Source organism: Neodiprion fabricii, chromosome 5 (genome assembly GCF_021155785.1).
Source record: "Neodiprion fabricii isolate iyNeoFabr1 chromosome 5, iyNeoFabr1.1, whole genome shotgun sequence".
NCBI classification, from domain to species: domain Eukaryota; kingdom Metazoa; phylum Arthropoda; class Insecta; order Hymenoptera; family Diprionidae; genus Neodiprion; species Neodiprion fabricii.
This window is the reverse complement of record NC_060243.1, coordinates 22,753,795-22,775,789: the sequence shown is the minus strand read 5'-3', so window position 1 is coordinate 22,775,789 and position 21,995 is coordinate 22,753,795. Positions and strand designations below refer to the sequence as shown.

Genomic DNA, 21,995 nt, shown 5'->3' with positions numbered 1-21,995 from the left:
AGTATCATACTTATTTGATTATCGCTAAAGTAAGAGCAGGATAGAGGAATCGAGAATGGAAATTTTTTTCTCATCGTCATATTTTTTCCTCCCAACGGGCGGAATAACTCCGACGAAGTCAATTCTGCAGTCTCGTTCGATCTATATTTAGTGGAGAAACATGTATATATCTCGGTCGGCGGGAAGAACGAGATGTAGAATGAGATGAAACTTTAGAGCGAGACGGGCGATACAGAGCAGAGACTCGCGTACCAAATGCGAAATGTATTTAGAAGGAGGAAGAGAGACGGCGCGTGGTCAATAATTGGCACAGTTTTATTCCGCGGTTTCAGCGTCCCCCGTTCACCAGGGTTTCCACAGCCGTCATCCTCCAGTTCCTCGGAAGCCAGTCGGCTGATTCAACAATTCTTCGGAACCAGTGACGAGAGGCAAGAATCACGTAATCATGCCAGGCGTGAAAGAGGCGGTCAACTACGCGCGGCCATTTTGGAATTCTGCACTCGAGAGCGAGGCGATCGCGTCCGATCGCCGACTCTCGGAGCTTCTGCATTTCCCAAATAGCGTGGAAAACGACAGTTCCGCGATGAGCGCGGGCATTCTGCATACCTACCGCCCCTCGGATTCCCCCCCCCCACCACGGGTTATTCACAATAAGTTTGTCCGGTTCGCTTGCGAGTTCGAGGACTGCAGCCGCTGCTGCAGCAGGTCGGCGCAATCAACTGCAACTCGCGTTGGCGCACGGCGACGATTTGCGCAGCTGCGCGCGCGAGTAGCTGCAGCTGCGGGCAGCTTCGACTTTCGCTCGTTCGATTTTAGCCGCGCGAGTGTGTGAGGCACGTTCTTCCGCGTCCCAGCGATGTGTGCGCGCAAATGGCGTCCGCTCTTATCGCGATAACGGAATTTGATTTTTCGTTAAAATTTCGAGACTTTCGTACGGAGAACGGCGATACGCCTCCTTCGGCAATCAAACTGCCGTCCATATCTCGGCAGTGATTTGTGGCACCCCTTAAACCCCGGATTGCGATATCGGCGACAAAACGTGTACCGAGACGAAGATGAAGAACAACGCTGACGTTAGCCGGTCACAGCTAGCCGCGGTGGTGGGGGCGCATCGACATTCAGCGCGCCGCCTCCCTGTATATAAAGCTTTGATCATTCTCTCAGACTTTGGTTGTTCCCCTACGGGCAACTTTCCCGAGACTTGGCAAACGCCGGAACCACTGTAAGTTTTTCTTTTTTCTCACGACCGTATATAAAAACGAAAAAAATTTCCTTCCAAACTTCAATTTTTTCACATTTTTACACAATGTTTATTTTTCCCTGTATTCCGCTTCATTTAGAATAATTTATTCCCTTCTCATACTATTACCATCATCGTTGTCATTTTATCGTTCACATTTACCCGTTTTTAACCGGTACCGTAAATAACGTATCTATAACCTCGTCCTTTTCTGTCTTCGCGATTATTTTATTTTACTTTTCTTTGGTTTTCTTTCCACCTGTAAATTTTCCGTTATTTATTACGTATATTTTCGTTTACACTTCTGAACTTGCAGAGCAGCCTTCTCGAGGGCGGAGCCGCCGCGAGAGATAGCCTGGCTGTCTTTGTTTACGCGAGCGTATATAATAACCGCCGATTATAGAAGTTCATTCAAGGCATACTCGGGGTCTCGCACCGACATGGGCAATCAAACCTTGGCATGATTTCATTTTACGGGCATTGTGCGGTGATCTTTTCCGCTTGTTAAATCCTCGATCAATCTTCCTTCGAATGGGCCAAGTATACAGGCTATACTAAACTCCGGTGATACTTGAGATATCCGTACAAAACATGTTGATCGCTTGCGTATGCATCCGTAAATTGTACAGCACGAGAGAAAAAAGTACACAGACACAAAGCGGCTATAAAAACGCTGGAATTCGTCAGATGTCACCAAACTGACCTTACAATTATTTTTAAAACTCGGTGAGAGGAGAAGTGTAACGAAAGGAATCAAAGTTGAAATAGGCGAATTTCTTGCCAGCAGCGTTGAAACGGGGATTGAGCCGAATCCAACGATACCCAACAAAGTACCATCCCGGTGCCTAAATACCGAAATATTGCGTACCAATGCGTAAGAGCGCAGCCAGCGCAGCGTTCGACCAGTGCATGATGGTCCGCAGAACGGGCGTGCTACGGTAAGCGTGTCTGCTTCACCGCTCTGGCGCTTATTGTTAAAAACAAGATAACTCCTGATCAAGTGACTCAAATAGGGCTTTGTGGCATATCGTTGGATTCGTCACGATCTCATCTACAAACTGATGCTAGAATAAAATATTAATAAATCATTTGAGAACGAAGCGTTCGCGTTGGTTTAGAAAATTATGTAACTATTATTAGCAAAAAACAAATTTTGAAACGAACGGAAAATTTCAAAATCATGTGTACAAATTGGGCTACTATCTGTGTGCGCCATTTACGACTCGTTGTGCAGGATGTTAGCTGGCGTTGATTAACCGCACGTTTTGTTTATAGAGCGTAAATGTAAGACTGACAAATTTGTGGTCTCGCTGCAAGCTCGGAAGTCAACTGTGTAAATATTAATATCCTTCTGTCTGGAATCGGGAGTATGGGTGTAAAGTGGTTACGCGTTTAATGACGATACCACGGAGTGATAAGGCCTTAGAACAACGTTCGTACATGATTATTTCCCAACAAACTCATATCCAACGACTCGCAGCGTCACGTTCTGCGGATACAAGTTCACAGAAATCGAGTGTCAATGAAGTAATAAATTACTCCAAGTAATATATACGAAACGCGATTGACCATCGGTTAATATAATTATCGGATAGGCTTCAAGACAGTCGTGAATCTTACAAGCTTATGAATTATTTACGCGTGACATTACTGCACTGGCAAATGTTATTTTGTAGAATACACTCTTTCACAGCGCATAATTTACATCTATTTAAATGTCAAATATTAATATTATGCGGTATTTTTACTTGCGGTGCACGTATTTATACTAGTTTTTATGCAGTTTAGACAATCGCCTAAGCTTACCCTACTCACGCCCGCATACCACAGGCGAAATTTTATTTGTCGAACGAGTATTACGTACACAATTAACTGTGCTTATAATTCAACGCGTAAATTATGTATAATCGATTTACCTAATTTCTCAAGTATTTTTATTCCCGTTTTTACGAGGTGATATGTTTATTCTCACTTATTTTGAACAAGTTTCACGATCCGTACATAGCACTTTATTTTTTTTTTTACGCTTACATTGTTATTCTGTTTTCATACATCTCCTTTCAACGCGCACACCATCGGCAGTACGAAATATCACTACACCACGATGACTAACAACAACACAAGCGGAGGTTTTATCAAAATTATGATAATGCTGAATTCAGAGCTCAATGAATATTGCCATACGTCATTCTGCGACCGGTTCACGTTTCCTACCATGAGTATAAAAAAATATGAAGAAAAAAATTATAGCTTGTCGCGAACAGAACGCAATATATTATATTTATGCGGTAATTATAATGTCAGCCCGAATGATATTTGAAAAAAATATAAACAATCTTTCTTTGTCCAAATCGACGGTTTTTTCCTATAACTTTTGCTCTGATAAGATGTATTTAGAGCTATGCACGATTCATCGAAAAACTCGTAGAACGACAGTCCTTAAAATTGCGAAATAATTCAAGAAGTTAATTAACTGAAAAATATTTGCACTTTATTACAAGAAAAAAAAATGTATCTACTTTTATTTCTGAAGAATTCCATAACGCCACCAGATAATGTAACACACACCACTAAAATCACCTGTATTAAAATGTATCCCGAGCTTTCTTAAATCATGTTTACCACCCATGGAGAAACTTTTCGAAACAGGAATTCACGTATGTGAATTCCGAATTGACCGGTAAATATAAAAATACTAGCTTTTTCTGTTCTCACTAAGAAATATCGTCGAAATGTACGAGATTTCAAGAAATTACGAGTCAGTATGAAAATCCTTGATGTGAAAAGTTTCTCAAGGCGAAAACAACGCGACGGAATTTTTGTTAGCAACGCAACTTCGCTGACCTTCGAGATTTTATAATCATACATTATAGGGTCCTACGATTTTCAATATTTGCATACTTCTAAGCACACATTTCTGGTGATAATATGTACTTTGAATAATTTGTAAAGCGTAATAAGTGACGAACTATTACTGCGTTATGTTTAAGTAAACAAGCTGGAACTTACTATTTCTAATTATCTACCAGTTACCGGAAAAATTTGCATCGTACAGACACTCGTAGAGCTAAATTTTTTGAACGGGAAGAAGTACCTATGATCAGGTTATAAAATTTGTCTCAATTATTCTCACGGTTCACACATATTCTTACGCAACTGAACTATTTCTGCCACGATTTGGTTCAACGTTAAATAAAATGCGATACACAATGAGATCTCAAAACTTCCGCCAAACCGAAAAATAATCGCAAGCGTGTAAACGGCGGCCATGTTGACTTTGACCTAGCGTCTCGACTCGCGGCAGAAATATTTAACGATAAAAACTGTAGACATTTTTCAATCGCCCTTATCGTGTCAAGAATTCAGTTTTAGCTGCGTTTTGGTAATTGATTCGTATGTACTTGTGCTATTGGAGAAAAATATACCCGACGCACGGTTAATTGTAACTTTCCTTCGCTATTAGCGCTCTCTGCTCCATTCAATACACTCACTTATGTAGACGATCATTTTATAAGTACATCACACTGATACGTTCATACAGTCAAGTCAAAGAGATCGGGACTAGCTGGTTAGATCCGCTTCTTCGCAGCTCATATATCAATTAAAGATGGCTGCTTGCGATGCCCGGTTGACCCCCCTCGGCAACAATTCGTTTCATTTAATCACTTGCTACCACATGCTGCACATTGGCAGCTTGCGAGAAACTTGTTTATAATAATATTCCGTGTCGACATTGTAAAATTTATGTGCTATTTACTCTTCCGCGTTACTCTCTGTCTTTACTTCATTCGATATTTTCATAACCTCACTTTACGCTGAACACTCACAATTCGAAGAACAATTCGCATTTACCGACTCATATTTTTTGGCTACGTTTTTTAAAATTTTACTTTTTTCCTTACCTACCGCATCCAACGTTACAAATTCGAATTTTTTGTTGATCGTATTCTTCTCCACCTTTTTGTAGGCGAGAATTCAAACTCTGATTGATGCAATTTTAAGAACGCGTTTACACAATTTCAAAAGTATGACAAAGTTTCTAAAAATCTTGATAACTAATCCCGACGCATCTTTAAATTGTATAAATGAGCGATAATTAATCAATGAAAATTATTGAAAATAAATAATAAAGGAGGACAACTATCATTGATTACCGAGTCGGTCCAATTACGGTAAATCCTACTGAAAAATATTATCCCAGGCAAATAGTTTGACATGTAGTTATTGAAATTGTGTATCTAAAATCGATAAATTTTTGTCCATCTACGCGTAACAAATAAGTTTGAGAACAAGAGAGGAAGAATTTGACAAACTGTTATGTCTGGACCGACCGAAGCCGCGTTACACATACCTATCTTGGCGTATTCAAGGTCGATGCCTATTTTTAAAAAAGAATCATTTTCCGCCGAGGAGGCGAGGGCCGACCTGCGTAGGTCTCCTCTCTCGACCTCTGCAGCTGTCTGCCAGGCTGTTTCAAATCCATTTTTCTATCGTTTATATTTACTGCGTGTAGACGCATGCGATATTCACTCGCATGCTGGAAAGCAAAGATTTCAGAGAGAGAGAGAGAGAGAGAGAGAGAGAGTCGTAGGACTCTGTTCACGTTCATCAAATCACCGGCGTGTCGATAATCATCAACGATGCGTGATCATCGTCATCTGGTCGTCAATCGATTTTGAAACGCAAGTATACGGGAATCGTAATTAATTGTTAACTTTGTTTTTTTTTTCTTTTTTTATCTTCCATTTTTTACATTTCTTCATCACTTTCGCCTACGATAAATAAATTTTAATAGAGGGTTTTTACGCGATACCTGTTTACTTTTTCACACAACCCGAGAATGTCTTACGCGGTTCTCCATACGTGTTTTCCGTAGACAAAGTAACCGTTTCTACGACGGTCGAGTGAGTCTGCCGATGCGCATGCGCGGAGTGCTGAAAAGGCCTCTTTTCCGCACTGCGCGCATGCATTATCGCGAATAAGTGCTACAATAATCCCGATATTTATGTACCAATTTTTCTGTTTATATCTGTTTCTTCGTTCTCGGTTTACGTATGTGTATTGTAATTTTTGTGCAGTCGTAAAATTTGCATACACCATTCTAATAGACGTGATAGAATCGTGATTGCATTGTTTTTCATACGTACCGAGATCGAGCGAACACTGGAATTTCGTGCATGCACCAGCTGTAGATAAACGATAATTATCTGTTTTTTCGAGTTCTATCGAGAGAGCGATACGTTCCCGAGATATCGCGAGAGAAAGAGAGAGAGAAAGAGATAAAAAAAGTGATTATCAAGTACGCTGATTTTCAAATAAAAATTAAAAGTCAAGTTTTTACTGTCGTGGTTTCTGTTTTCCGCATTATTTGATTTTAAGCGGCAGCGATTTTTTTTTCGATCCAAGTATAAGTTACCGGAATCTTATGCGTTATCAACGAAACTTTAATAAATTATGGAATATCGCTGTTACAGTTTACTTGTGAAAGCTGATTCAGCATTGTAAAAAAATCTGCTGTATAAAATTATACGAAGCGGATAAGTTATTTGAAAGTGGAAGCTGCATCGTCAATGCAGGAATTGTCCGTACCAATTCACGATATCTAGGCACATATCGCGGGCGTCAAATCGCACGCACGGCTATTAATTTTTTTCATTATAACGATAAACAAGGAAAAATATCAATGGAGAAAGAGAAGGTATTTGATTGATAAAAGAAAAAATTACTTTTGACTTTCTGCGAAACACCGTGACAGTGATTCCTTGTACTATGATAAAAGTACAGTGCCGATGGTCAATATAAATTGATTTTGGTGAAATGTAAGGGGCATTCCATCACAAATCGACCTGGGTCTGACTCTTGACCTCTCCAATTTGGCTTGCAATTTTTTTGTACGAATGTTTTGACTCTCGAAGGTACTAAGTTTTCTTTCGACATTTTCCGAATCGGTTTGAATTAACTATCATTTTTTGAAAAAAACCATACCGATCGACACGTTTTGAAAATCTGACATAATTATAAAAAAAACTGTACATCAGACGTAAAAATTTTCGAGCATTAAGCTAAAATGAACCGACTTTCCTTCTGATTTGAAAAATAATTCGGTATATATTCTTGACGTTTTTTCGAGAAATTTTATTTTCATTCAAATTCGATGAGAAAGTCGGTCGACCGGCTCGGTGCTGAAAAATTTGAATACACGACACAGAATTCTTCAGAATTATTTCAGATATTCATAATCGCGTCGATCAATATCGTCGCTTCGAAAAATTGTAGCTAATTAAAATCGATTAAAAAAATATGGATGTAAAAACTTGTCGCCTTCGAGAGTGAAAGCAATAATACAAAAAATCGGTGAGCTAAATCGGAAAAATCAAGGGTCAGATACACGACACCCAACGTGACTGAAAAACCGGTAAAACTCAGTACCGTTTCCTAACGATAATCATTCCCGACACTCCGCAAAACGTGAATAGGGTCGGAACTTGTAGATTCGAGCAGCGCTAAGCGGTTCGATGATTTCGGTAAATACCGATCATCCGCCTACGTCCGGTACTTTTGCCTACGGTATTGAAGGAAAATATTTTTGTTTATTGCAGACTTTGGTCCGCGGCTGCGTCACGACGTAAATTTAGCCTTTACTGATCGCGAACGCCGTCCTCGCGAGCTCCCGAGATCTCGAACATCGCTCCGAGTAAGGCGCAAATGGTCTTCTGACCTTAATAGTTGCGACAATTCGCGCCAGTCACGATCGTGCAACTTGTATACCCTCCACACCGCTGCCTACTCACCTCCGTACACATCCGACAGCCACCCAGTCCTCTACATCTTATCTCGCCGAGGTTACGAGAGTGCAAATTTACGGCTTCGGAGGTCGCGAATATGCCGCGGTAAACAGATTTCGTCGATTAAATGCAGTCGTTAACCTCGGGATTCGAGAAAATTTTATAGGTCTCATCTTCCTTCTCCGGATTCGAAAGCGATTTTTTCAAATCGTTTGAAAAATTTCACCTTCTTTCGCTCTAGGACGAAGTAAAAAATAGAACAAAAATTTCACTATTTACAGTATCGTTACTTCGTCCCGGGTACTCGTTTGCCTGCAAGTCGTCTATTTTTTTATATATATATATTTTTGACGAAGAAAATTGAAATCTTCTCTTCCTCGTTATTGCGATACATAAAACTTTGCAACTTTCTTTCACTGGAATTTCACAATTCTCTTGATATTCATGGTTCGGACCGCGTGCAATTATAGCAAAATGTAGTCCAAGTGCTACAGGAGGAAACTTGAAGGCGTTGGAAATTGAAAATTTCCCAACTCGCATAGTTTCAGGTTGTAAAGAAAATCCGTTTGAAAATTAGACAATTACCGTGACGGTTTGAGAATTCGACATAAATCGGTAACTATGTCCGAATTGCGAAATGGTGTGACAAGAAAAAAAAAAAAAAAAAAATGGCGCAGAAATAGAAACATCAATGAAATGACCTCTGAATATGTTGAGACAGTATTGCGCGAAAAAAAGCAGCAAATAGATACATAAATCGAACTTTATGTACCGTAACATACGAAATATCGGAGACTCGAACGTAGCACAATTTCATGGCGCTACATATTCACGGACGAATTTCATTTCGTAACTGAAGTCTCCAAATGCTTTTTTTAGAAACAGATCGCTCACGCGGTTGCGAAACCAGCCGCACTGTGTCTGCGTGTAAATTGTGCATCAATCTGAATAATAAATAAAGAGAAAAAAAAATGAAATAAACAAACGAATGAATAGACCAGACGTTATAAGCGCGAAACATGGAAACACTGCTGGGAAACCGCATTGCGGGGAGGAAAACCTATGTGAAAAAAATTAGGAACGCTATTAATCAATGTCTCGAAACGAAATTTTGAATTGTTAAATTTTTTTCACGCGGTCGCTGGATATCGATAAGTAAACAAGACAAGTCGAAAAACGGTAGAATTATATCGAAACCATCAGGTTCGATCATTTCTAACATCCTCGTCGTGAAACCGTGTCACAAATTCTCCACATCTCGGCTTATAGTCGAATTTGTTTAGATTCAATTATGTCACATAATTTGATCGATTCATGATTTAATTGATGCAATCAAAATGAATCAGATTAATGATGCGTTTGTGTATTGATTCCATCGAATATTGTATAACAATATTTCCAAGCAATATGGAAGAGAAAATTACGGGTTCGTTTGTAACGAACTTTTGGGGTCATTTGCGATTTATTCTTGTGCTTGGTAGACGAATCTTTCGTACACCAATTTGTCGGAACTAAATGTAGCGAAATGTCAATTAGTCATTGGAATAATTCATTTTTTTAATTACTAATTTTTTCGACGGGAATTTTGAGTCTGGGTTCTACGTGACAAAATTTTCATTTCTTCCACGTGATTAATAAAATAAAAAAACGGTTTCATTAGATAAAGTTTGCTTCTGCAGAAACCGGAATGATATTTGGAATTTTAAGAAAATTAACCCATCTTCTCAAAAATTTACTGTAAACAACAGCTAAACAAACTTGGATTTAATATTCAAAATTAAAAATTAATCGGAGGTCAACTGATTTCTTTTTTTCGGAAGTTTATATTTACACAAACAAATTACAATTCTACGCATCGAGTAATAACGAAAATCTTGGTTTATTACTTATAAATTTTGCTTCTGTCTTTTTTACGTTGATAAAGAAGTCTCGAATCTTTTTCTCACAGCTATGAACCGAAAACTTCAAGACTATTTATTAAGGTAAAAAAGAGAAACGCAAACTTTTACATGAAGTGCTAAACGAAGATTTTGTTTATCATTCGATATAAAATCAAAATTTATTCAACTCAATGAAACAAACTCGATGAAAATAATTGTTTCTTTTTTTTTTTTTTTTTTTGCGGGGTCGACCCGCGTTATCTGCGAATTACAGAATAACTGATACAAGAGCTCCGACACGGCTGTGTAAAAAATGAAGTAAACGAGTAACGAACGTTATACCGGTTCGCGTTTTTGGCCGGCTGGTAGCGATAGCCTCGGGCAATTATTCCTGGGCGTAAAGGAGGCTAGAATTCGGAGCGTTAATCACGCTGGAAATCGTGCTCTAGCCGCGGGTTGCAGGCGGCTTCTCCGACACACGTTTCCTACCACTCTTCGAGTATGCGTTACGTGTAGTTACGTACCTACGTATGTACGATAAAGGCGTGCACGAGTACACAACATCGGTATAACCGTGATATTATAGTGGGGGAGGTGCGGCTCAGGTAGGCAGCATTTAGCTGGTTGAACAAACGTGTGCAGTATTCGAAACGACACTCACTTCATCTCGACTCGCTGTCTCTCACGGATCACCAGCAGCGCCAATAATCTCTTTGCGATATCCGACACCGCGTTTACTCCACGCAATAAATACACAATTTAATTGAAAATATAAGACCTTGTGTCGTACACCGAGGAAGAAAAAACGATCGCGTCAATTGAATACATATATATATATATATATCTAATATATACGTATAAACAAATTAACGGAAGACAATCGAACGTTGAATTACGGATGAACCGAAGGAAATAATAAACGCAAATTGTGAATGAAACAGTAATTCCTCTCACTCGGCTGGTGTATATAAACAATCCCTCTCTTTCTCTCTCTCTCTCTCTCTCTCTCTCTCTCTGTCTCTGTCTCTCTCTCTCTCTCTCTTTTACACGCGCACATTATTTATACGAATAAGCAAAAATATTGTACCACAGACTCGTTCGTCGCAGCTGATAATGAGCCCTTTGTTGTTATAATTAATAAACAATTTAAAGGCATGTTCATGTATTTGTACATGTACAGCTAACGGCGGATTTTACGGTGTAAATAATCCGGGGATTAAAGTTCGCTGTTGTAACGCGACGAGGCAACTTCGTTATTAAATAATTCGCGACGAGAGGATAAATAAATAAATAAAGAAATAAAGTTGTTTTTTAACGTAAAAAAGATTTGTATAAACGAAGTTCACATGTTTGCTAAAAATTTCACTACTTCAAACGTCAAACTGACCGAAACCAGCTGCGGCAAATTATTCGGTGAAAAGTGCTGCAGTTTGTGATCGTCAAAGTGATAACGGAGAAGAGAACGTCGAGTGTAAAAATCGTTTGTTGATCCCTTCCTTGATCGCCGATTCTATTCAAGCCTTTGCTCAACGAGCAAGAGTAACACTTTCTCTCTGTCTCTTTTACTTCTTTACCTTCTCTTCTTATCCTTCTTCAACTCTCCCAACACCGTCGCACCAAGGATTAGGACTTACTACTGAGTTTCCGATCCAAAGGCACAACTTCCGACCGCACTGCGGTGAGTATGCGGTGATAATTGTTAGTACGAGTAATTCCAATGTTTTTATCAGATTCATTGATACGGTTGACGTTCTTTATTGCGACTTGAATTTTACCGCAAATTCGATCGCATGGAAGGACGATGGATTTATTTTAAATATATTTTTATGCGTTGAATTGAGAATCGTCGAGTCCCAGTTTTTGGGTAAAGGTTGTTATTTGAGGCGGAAAAGTTTTTTTTTTTTTTTTTCTTTCATTCTTTCTTTCTTTCTTCATACTCGTTTTATTCGATACTCGTTATTGTGCAAATTTTTCATTGATTTATTCCTTTTTAGCGACATTTTTAAATATACCCGTGCGACATAATTGCCGATGCAAATCTCGGCAATTTCAAAATATCGCAGATACACGGTTACCTATAATGTACGAATATTTATGTGTCTTGATTGAAATGAAACGACTTAGCAAAAATAACGTATAAATTGCATAATCTTCGCAGCATGCTTGACACGTATTGCAACACGATAGTGGATCTTCAAATTCAAGTGACGAATGAAATTCGGCGTTCGGTCAACTTCCCAGATAAAATCTAAGTGTCTAAAAGTCTAAAAGTCTAGAATAGTTATAATATCCGTAAAACGCGTCAATTTCGTATAATATACATATTATAGACTTGATCTATACGTGCGATCTATCTATGAATTATTACAATCCTCGCGAGGCCTACTTCGTTACATCATCAATTTATACGTCCTTAAACTCTCGTGCCAAATAAAACGATAGTTATTAGACAAGATCGTGGATTTTATTCCGATATAAACATTGAAATAAAGTCGAGTTGTTCGACGCCAAAGAATCGTCCCAACCGATCACGCAATATTCGACATCTCGATCTACGTTCGTGAAAATTCAATCGACGCGTTGTTGTAAACTTTAATTTCGGAACATTCACAAGGTGAGCTTGCAAACGCGTAATTGATTAGTCGGTCAACGAATTCGGCGCCGTTCACGCAGGCTCTCGAATCAACGTCATTGTTCATCCGTAATGCAATCTCAACCGCCATTATCGAGTAGATAAAGTTCACGAGTCAAGGATACTCGATTACAACCTCCGCGTTTATCTCGAGTGTAAATAACGAACCGGAGAATCCGATACCGGATTTCCGGTACACGGGCGGAAAAAACAATCACGCTAATCGAGTTCCAGTGGTCAAATATTTGGGTCCCGAACATTTTCCTCGCGTTTTCTCCGCAAATATTTTAAATTATAAGGAGAAAAAATATCGTAAGCCAAGCGAATGTTATCCGTAATAATCGGCCAGACTGGTAAACAAATAGAATTGGTTAGGGATGCGGGAGATGAAACTAAACGTGAAACCCGTGATGATTTTCACTCGTGAGTAATCCAACCGGTAGATAATTCGTGCTTGATGATTTTAAATTCCTACATTACAAGCATAATTAAACGACGAAAACTTTATTTGTTACAATATTAATCGATCGAAATTTCTCAATCGATCAAAACCTAAGGTGATTATAGATATAATTTAATTCTGTGTGATTGTGAGAACGTCGCGTGAAATATCAAACGAACAAAATTGTTGGGAAAAAAATTAGCGATTATTATACACAAAGAAGTGTCGAATAAAATTTTGAATCGGTAAAGTCTCTGCCGTTCAATCAGTGAAACCAAATGGAATAAAATGAATATTGTAGGTGTTGATTTAACATTTTTTACGTCAGATAAGAGCTTGAATAGTTGACACAGCCGATTATTTTCATCATGCATATCTCCGATCTTTCGCGGTTTCACCGTACGATTAATAAATTACCGATTTATTGATTTTATTCATCGATCGAAATCAATACGTGCGTTTAGAAAACCATTGCCGCCCGTCCCATATACATATGTATAATACCTACGTATAGCGGTCGGTTACGCATTAATATACATACCTATAACTTAACGTATGACAGATCGTGTATAATGAGACAAATAAATATTAAGATCTAGGTGCGTAAAACGGCCCATAATCACAATGGTTATTCAAATGAATATACCTGTACAGTTATCTCCGCACGTAGAACACATTACCCACTAATCTATAATACCTATCTTTCCGTGTGTAATAACACGTGCATGTATATATATATATATATATATATATATATATCTATATACGTAATCCTACGTAACATATATTATGTAGCACAAAAAATAATTGCAAAGGCGAGAAAAATAAAAACAAATAAAAAACACAACTGGTAAAACAATAATAAAATAGGACAATGGATAGTCCGCGATACTGACTGTTAATGTCACGTGATTATTTTACACTGGTGGAACGGTTTCTCGTATAATACACCGTATCAGACGAGTTACATAACAACCGTTGAAATGTATGTATGTGTGTGTATATATCCTACGGCGTATCAATTTTTATTGTAAATTTTTTTGTTGTTGTTTTCATATGCACATATATATATATATATACATATATCTTATTCCGTTTTTTCTCTGCTGCAACCATCGTCACGCCTTACTATAGATTTCCGCAAACGCGCGTTAACACCGCAGCAGCTTCTAAATGGTGTCACGGAATTATGGTCGGGAATGTTTATGCAGTACACTTAGAGGTATTTAACTATTCAATTAGTGAGAAGTTTTAATCATCTTGCATGAGCATCTCGGCAGGAATACGTATCTGACCTGATGTTCCATGAACGCTGATCTTTATGCGTCTATCGTGTCGGTGGATCGTAATTGGTATGAAATTTCATGGATTTTATGTTCGTTTTTTTTTTTTTTTTGGTTGCTGCGAATTTCTCATTGAATCGATCATACGTGTATACGTACAGACGTATTTTGAAATGAATTTATTTTTATATTTCTCACCAACGGCTGCACGGTGTCATAGCCGTTGGGTAAACTGATCGCGCGCTCTGTGGTTTATGTAGTTATATAGAGTGCGTTGCGTTTTGGGTCAAGTATTTTTATCTTACAAGAACGCGTTTTTTAGCATATTGAAACGACCGCGCGGGCCTACGTTTGGTCACAACGCATCTAGTAATGGGTATAATAGGTATCACAAGAACGCACGGCTCGCTATTCGAATCGTAAGTAGGTGAACGTGCAATTAGATGAACATAAATCCTTAATTTTCGAGTGCTTGTCGGTTTTTATTTTATTTCCTCTTTTCCTTTATCCTATCAAATTCAAGCCGTTCTTGTTTTGTGTACAAAGCTCCGATTGTATCAATACATTTTCGTAATTTTTATACCACAGGTATAAAATCTACAATTTTCAAGTTATTACAGTTTGTGGCAAAGCTTATTCGTACATAGTTATACACGTAGAGTGAATTCTTAACGACTGCATGGTACGTCATCTGGTGAAATTTAATGCGCACGCGCTACAATCCGATATTGGCTCTTTGCCAGGGTGACCAACCGTCTCTAACCTAAAAAAATTTGACGATTGTGAATTGACCAGAACTTCTACCGCTGAAGGGGTGAATTTTATTCGTCGACGAAGAAATAAAGAAAATCACGTCAAAGTTTATTCACAAACACATCCTTACAATACATGCTAAACGTAAATACAATATATACGTATTCTTAGTCGATAACGCTAATCCAGAATACTGAATTTTGTTGAAAACACGTTTCTTTTGCTCGTTTGTTTTTTTATATACATATAATACATATATATAATAATCCGCTTGGGTTCCGGTGTGGCCAGATCTGAGTTTTCATTAAAAAATTGTGTTTTGCGTTAGCTAAGCCTCCTTAAATGATACAATTTTGTAGACTTAAGGCATATCGCATCAAGGTGCATACGATACTTGTACACCGCTTACCCAGTAATGCGCTCGCGTATATACCGCGCGTTTAGCGTGTTAGGTAAGTTCAATTATAGTGTCAGGTAACCGCTGCCTGGTTAACATAATCAAGTCAAGCCACCCGATCCCCTCGTACAATTCGGGCGTTAAATGGTTACGGGGTAACGGCCGTTGCGGAATTCGAATCTGCAGTGCAAATCTTATATTCTTATCCAAAATTAATTACACTCAGAGACCCGCGAGTTCATCTGTCGTTCGCGTTTTGCTACCCTGGCAAAATACGTTAGAGATTGGAAGCAGAAAAAACGTCAAGTACTTTTTAACATTAATTCTGTGGTATTCACTGTAGGATAGATTGTTGCAAACGGATTGGCTTGGCTTCTCTCAAGTATCGACGCTCGGCTCTGTGACCTTAAAAAAAAAAAAAAAAAAAAAAAAAGCACAAGGCATGGTTCTCAATAGCGCTCTATGTCTAACTATTGTGTCTACGTGTTTAAAGGATTACCCTGTCGGTAACGGCGTTTCCAACAAAATATAGAATATATGCAATACCAGTTCTCCGTTTCTGTACGTTTCTGTTATTCTGTCGATCTGTTAGCTTGTGTCTTACAGCAAAATCCCTCTGCACACTGAAAAAAACAAACAATAGTAATAAAATAAATCGAATAAAGAACTCGGTAAGAGAGTTATTAGACTGTTTAAAATTGAGGCGATGTTCTTTTACTTGTTTTTTGCGTGAACAGTATTTGAACGATTGTTTTTACAGAACATTAAATCCTACCGAAGTGTAAGATTTTTAGCTCAAGTCTTAGAGGTGCCTGATCGTCTGTGCACAGTACGGTTCTACAGTTGCACTGACCACATTTTCACCGAAAGTCAGCTTTTCTCCGCAATTCCGCACAGAAGATACGAAAATTCTTGATTCTGTAATACGTATCTGGTTTCCATGGTTGCCCGAATTTAAAAAAAGGATCTCATAATTTTTGAAGGTAATTCAATCATCTCCATGACTATTAGATTCACATGAGATGGCAGTCAAGATTATTACGATTTTTTTTTTCTCTTTTCGAAATAAGCATGTTTTTTTAAGATGTCATTCGAATAGGTAAAAGTCACACGTACTATGAGGCACTTCTTAGACGTACGCCAAAAATCCCATATTTCCGGAGTAATTTTTGCAAGGCACATGCTGTTTTTCGGATCTAGTTCGACCGGAAGAAAGAGTAATGAAAAAACAAAAAAATTGCATCCTGAATTTGAAAGTGTCCAGTGCCTATACTTGAATCTATACATCGATGTTCGAATACGTACCGTTTAAAAATGTCCTCATTCGAATAGCCCAAGCAGTTTAATGCAAGGACGTGTCGCAGCCAAGCGGCTCGACGTTACTTCCGGTTTCATTCATTTCGACCGTCCGCAAAGCACGATCGCCAAAGAATTTCGATTTTACACGCATGCATTCGACACGATCACCGTAAAAATACACACGTACGCAGACCTGCGACAGAATCGGTAAAAATATTAATATTACCGTAAACACGACTAACAGTAAGTTTTATACAAATATTCAGGGATGATAAAAAATTATCGTGTCGCGGCAAGGCCAACGTCCCCTCTCTCTCTTTCTATCGGACGAACCTCACGACAAGTTGTTTGCCCGTTTCTCTGTATGCGCGTGGTATTTGTTGACATAAATCAGGGCGCGGTATTCGCGTTTGGACATTCGTACGACGTTCGTGTGCGTGATAAAAGAAGGATATCGTGCCTGCGTCTGTCACGAAAGTATTTGAGCAGCATTCGACGTATAATTGAGTCGTGTATTGTATCCGACATATATATACAAACGGAAGCATAAAACAAGCGAAATAGACACTAAAGATATGTTACTTATAGACTACCTATTGTTATTTGCTGTCACATTTACCAAGAACTGCACACTTTTTCCACGTTTCTAATATCGTGTGCTACATAAATTTTTTACATTTATGTCAAACGTTATGCCTGTACATATTTTTTACTTATATTTGTTTTGCTGAATCTATAATGTATGTCACTATACGTGTCGCATATATTTTATTGTTATGACTGACATGCAATGTCTTTTTGTTAGTGTCCCTCTTATTATACTTTACTAATAACGTAAATAGTGAAGAGAAAAGGTTAGAAGTGTTTTTTTTTTTTTTTTCATTCCTTTTATTATGGTGGCAAGTCTTGACCGCTTTGACAATAGATTCATGACGTATGGGATAAGTTATGATAGAATGAGACGCAGGTTGGACTTTCAGCTTGGACTTAAAATTCGTAATAGGAATCCGTTCTTGCTTACCAATGAGTGATTAACGATACTTGAACTTTTTTGATTCGCTAACCGCAGTTGAAAAGTGACAAATTTGATAACGTAGCTTGAATTTTTATTGCGCGAGGAAAATGAAAAATTAAAAGCTTTACACATCTCGGCAACGTCAGGAATATCAATTGAAGTACTGCTCTGTTCGCATTTCATCTGAAAATCGAATTGTTTTTCCGATAACCAAACTTTCTTCGTTGAATTTATCCACATTTAGTTCGTACGCGATGAACCGGTCAATTTCTGCCTCTTCCGAAAGCATCTTTATCGTTTATTTGTACTTCAAAATCCACTTGAAAAACATGTCGAAACACAATTTTCTAGTAAAACGTGGATCCGAGCGATTAAAATTTGATTTGTTAATTGTATCAAGCAAGATTTTCGTTCTACGATGAGCGATGAATGTTGGAATTCGATGTAACACGAGACTCGAGAGTTGACGAATGCGAATCTCGTACAAGTATCCAATTCACCGCGCGAAGGACAGCTGATCTCGTACTACGTAGAATGAGCTAACCTTAATTCGCGGTATAAATTCTCGACGAGATTAGCAAGTACTTCTTTATAAGCAGAACAGGAACGCTGCGCAATTCACCATTTGCCGTCCGCTTTGCAGAATATCCGAGCTTCCGGCGTTCCAACTACCGAGCACTGCAATTCCGCAACTCGCATCTCGGTCATCAGTCGTATTGAAAAAATTCGACTTATTGTTACGAATTCACAGCCATTCGATTACCAATTTTTGAATGCAATCTTTGATCGAACAACGCGGACAAACACTATCGAAATATCACGAATACCTATAGCGTACGGATTTTGAGTCTGTGAAATACGTGTAAAAAAAAATGCGGCGAAAGGTTTCGAATCGAACAATCCTCGAAGCAGAACTTGGCTGGTATGCAAGTAATGAAACTGTTCCCAGTCTCCCACGTTTCGTTATGTCTTTTCGAATCAGCTTAATGTACCAGGGATTCTTATCTCAACAACCTCATATTCGAGGGCTATCCGATTCAAGGTATGCCGGTCGGTCCAACAGGCTGACATCTGTAAGTCAACACCGGGAGATTTGGTACCACGTAAACGGATATTCAATACATACCTATCGCACTCTGGGAGCCGGCGATGTTGTGCTAAGGCAGGAAAGAATATTCACTTGCGCAAGTGTATGTGTGTCGAGTGTGGGACTGTAAATTGGTACGCTACAATCAATCGGCCGAGAAGAGACTGCGGACCGAGTGGCTGCCCTTTCACAGGCGTGTAAAATTCGCTTAGCCTTGCATCTGACATCTCTCGCGATGCGGCGTAATAAATATATATATACACACGATCCGAACGAACGATTCTCTGATGCGGTGGACAATTGTTCACGTGCGAGAGTTCACATGCGCAGTAGATCCAAGCGTGCTGCGCAGAGAGCTGGCTTACAAGTTACACTCGGGCCACTTGGGTTACTTCTACCAGCTAATTGAACTCACTGCACTCTGATGTGAACGACCAATTCGCAGATGCATATCTACAACTCTGATTCGACTACTCACCGTACCTGGAACAGTAGACGTAGTAAATATAGCGTCGATTCGCAACTGGTACGAATTACACGTAGCGCAACAGTTTGAAATTTGTACAAAATGAATACTTCTAGTTTAACGTTTCATTGACAACGATTTTGCACTGAAAATAACCACAAGGTACCGGATATTTACGAACGATTTTTGGGGGTTTGGGATTGCAGTAGTTATCGCGGAGTTCCACTTCATTGCGTCACAAGAGTGCTCAGACCTCGGTAACATCTGGTGGTGACTCACATTTGATGTGTTTTTATCTGCGAAGACCTGTTGACACCTTGACGGAGATGAAGTTTGCGAATATCTGTTGAACCTACGGCTTAACAATTTTCTGCGAATTGTTTTTGTAAACAAGAGACGTAAAATAAGCTCCGAAAAGGTGTTAATTTCGAGAAAAAAAATTCAACGCTTACACAGATAGGCCCAACAGTAACTGGGTACCAATGGATCTCGTTAGATGTATTCTCACTATTAAGGTTTTTCCAATCGAAGTTGAAATGGTAACTGAATCATTCATGCGTGAATATTGGCTTTGAAAACGTAGTGATATTGTTGAATGCTGGAAATAGTTGTATAATATTTGAAACTCAACCGCTATTTTGCGACGATCAATGCGATATTGATTTTCCACCGATGCCGTACGGCTAGAATGCGAGTGGCTAATATTTGACGGATATTTTTTTCACGGCCGTGACCTGCAAACTTTCACGTGACCTACTTTGTTTTATTTCAAATATTTATCACGGAAAACAAGGTACCATTTCTGTACAGCAAATTCTAAAAATATCTTCGTCTCCCGAAGTTTCTTTGTAGTAACCTTCTTGTTGTGTAGTCTACCTTTCGACGTATAATCAACTCTGAGAATATGTAATACGAAGTTATTGAAGTCACACTGCGTGTTTAGTGCAATAAATTGTTGAAAAATAATTTTCAAGTAGCGTTCAACACACAACTTAAGTTAACAAGATTTATATAACGGCTGATAATAATTCTCGCGAGTGAAAAATTATGGCTGGATCGTAAAAATAGCTTGGTAATGAATTCTGCATGACGATGAAAGGCATGGCGGGCCGACGGAACGCCCCGTCTACCACCTCGCGTTTTGCAACATTATTTTCGACCCTTTCCCGAGTAAATACCCCAGTTTTCTTGAACACGGCAGCAGCCCAGCGACGGATAGAAAAATTGGCAAATTTTCATTTTGGCAAAACGTCAATCGCGTGCTCTTGAAGCTAAAAGCAGAAAAATAAACATGGCGGATGGTGGCGCCCTGGCGTTACTCGACTATCCTTTAATAAGTTTCAGCTCCACGCACATACTTATCGTTTCATGGACGGTTGGGATCGTCGGTAAGACCAGCAAAATTTCCAACATTTATGTTCATGGAACACCATGCGTCTTGTGATGCTCGTAACAGCCAAGTTATCAGCGAAGCGCCAGATACGTCATTGCTAGTTAGAATCTCGGGTATAATTTCAATCTACTCTCGGCCTCGTCACGATGTTCGAGAACCCGGAGCGATAAGCATCTAAATAATGTGCCGTTGCATTTGCCGGCGTAATATGATCACGAGACTTTGTTGTGCAGTGCAAGTTCACACGTATCTGATTATATTTATTTAGTAACGCTCTAGTTTACATACAAATATTAGATATTTCGTGCATGCACATAATCTGAATGAATACTACTGACGATTGATTAGGACGGGAAGAATGCAAAAGAACCTGTTTCTTTGCAGCAGAATTTCGTTTTCGGGTCAGAATTGATTAAAAGATATTATTGGAACGAGGAGTTTGATTTATATTGCGATTCTAGTCACTGATGTATTATTGTCTGTACCTACTAGGCCTATGAATTTTATGTTTGAGTTCTTGTCGTTTCGTTGCCTAAAGTAGCGTGATTACCGTTTGGAGATGTCATACTTATCAAGGATTGCTCGATCATCAATCAGTAACCGAGACTACGACTTTTTGAATAACTTGAAAACCGCAGCACTAAATGAGTTCTTGTTTTTGCATTTGACGTTGTATCGGGCACAACGTGACTTGATGTGAATCAAATGTTCTCAATTAACACAATGTAAATTGCTTCCTCCAATCAAACACATGGTACTAATAGACGCTAAAGGTTCCAAAAACTGTGTAATCGGAGTAGTTTCAATCGTCGACCAAGAGTCATCGCATTACTCCAGAGCCGTTTTCTCTCTTTTATTCTAATCTTCCGATAGAACGATTCTTGTTCTCGGTCCATTATTCAGAGCGACGACGTTTCGAGTCCACGCAGGTGAACCTCGGCCTCGAAGACTGCTGCGCACGCATCATTCGTGACGTAATTTCACAGCAGGATTTCAGAACACGAGTGGCGCTTTCTCGTGCCACGTTTTGAACGGCATTATAAACACGAATCGACGCATTCTAAAATCTCTATAAGATAACCGCGACTGTCGGAATAATGTACAGTCACAGGCGTGGCCTTAGCATTAATAAATTGATCATTGAACCCTGGATCGTAGCTGAATCATTTCGTTTACACAACAGCAAACGCGCTCATCGAATGCACCGTTCTATAATATTTCGGGGTCGAGAATTCACGTGGCATTTTATATGGAAACATGACCGTAGTTTCATCTTTTCCATTCCTTTACTTTATTTTCTTTTCTTTTTTTTTTTCTTTCTTC

General features: G+C 38.9%; 1 protein-coding gene across 3 annotated transcripts in view; it reads left to right on the top strand.

The window, feature by feature from the left end:
• LOC124183988 (synaptic vesicle glycoprotein 2C) overlaps positions 1-21,995 on the top strand; it is a 48,603-nt gene that overhangs the window by 12,820 nt on the left and 13,788 nt on the right. The window contains exon 1 of one of the 3 annotated variants that reach the window (XM_046573248.1): positions 810-1,222. The exons of 1 other annotated variant lie outside the window; for it this stretch is intronic. The gene's annotated coding sequence lies outside the window, so the exon portion shown is untranslated. Of the gene's footprint in view, positions 1-809; positions 1,223-10,958; positions 11,584-21,995 lie in introns of those variants that run through there. One more of the 3 variants, XM_046573249.1, reaches the window with a different exon arrangement.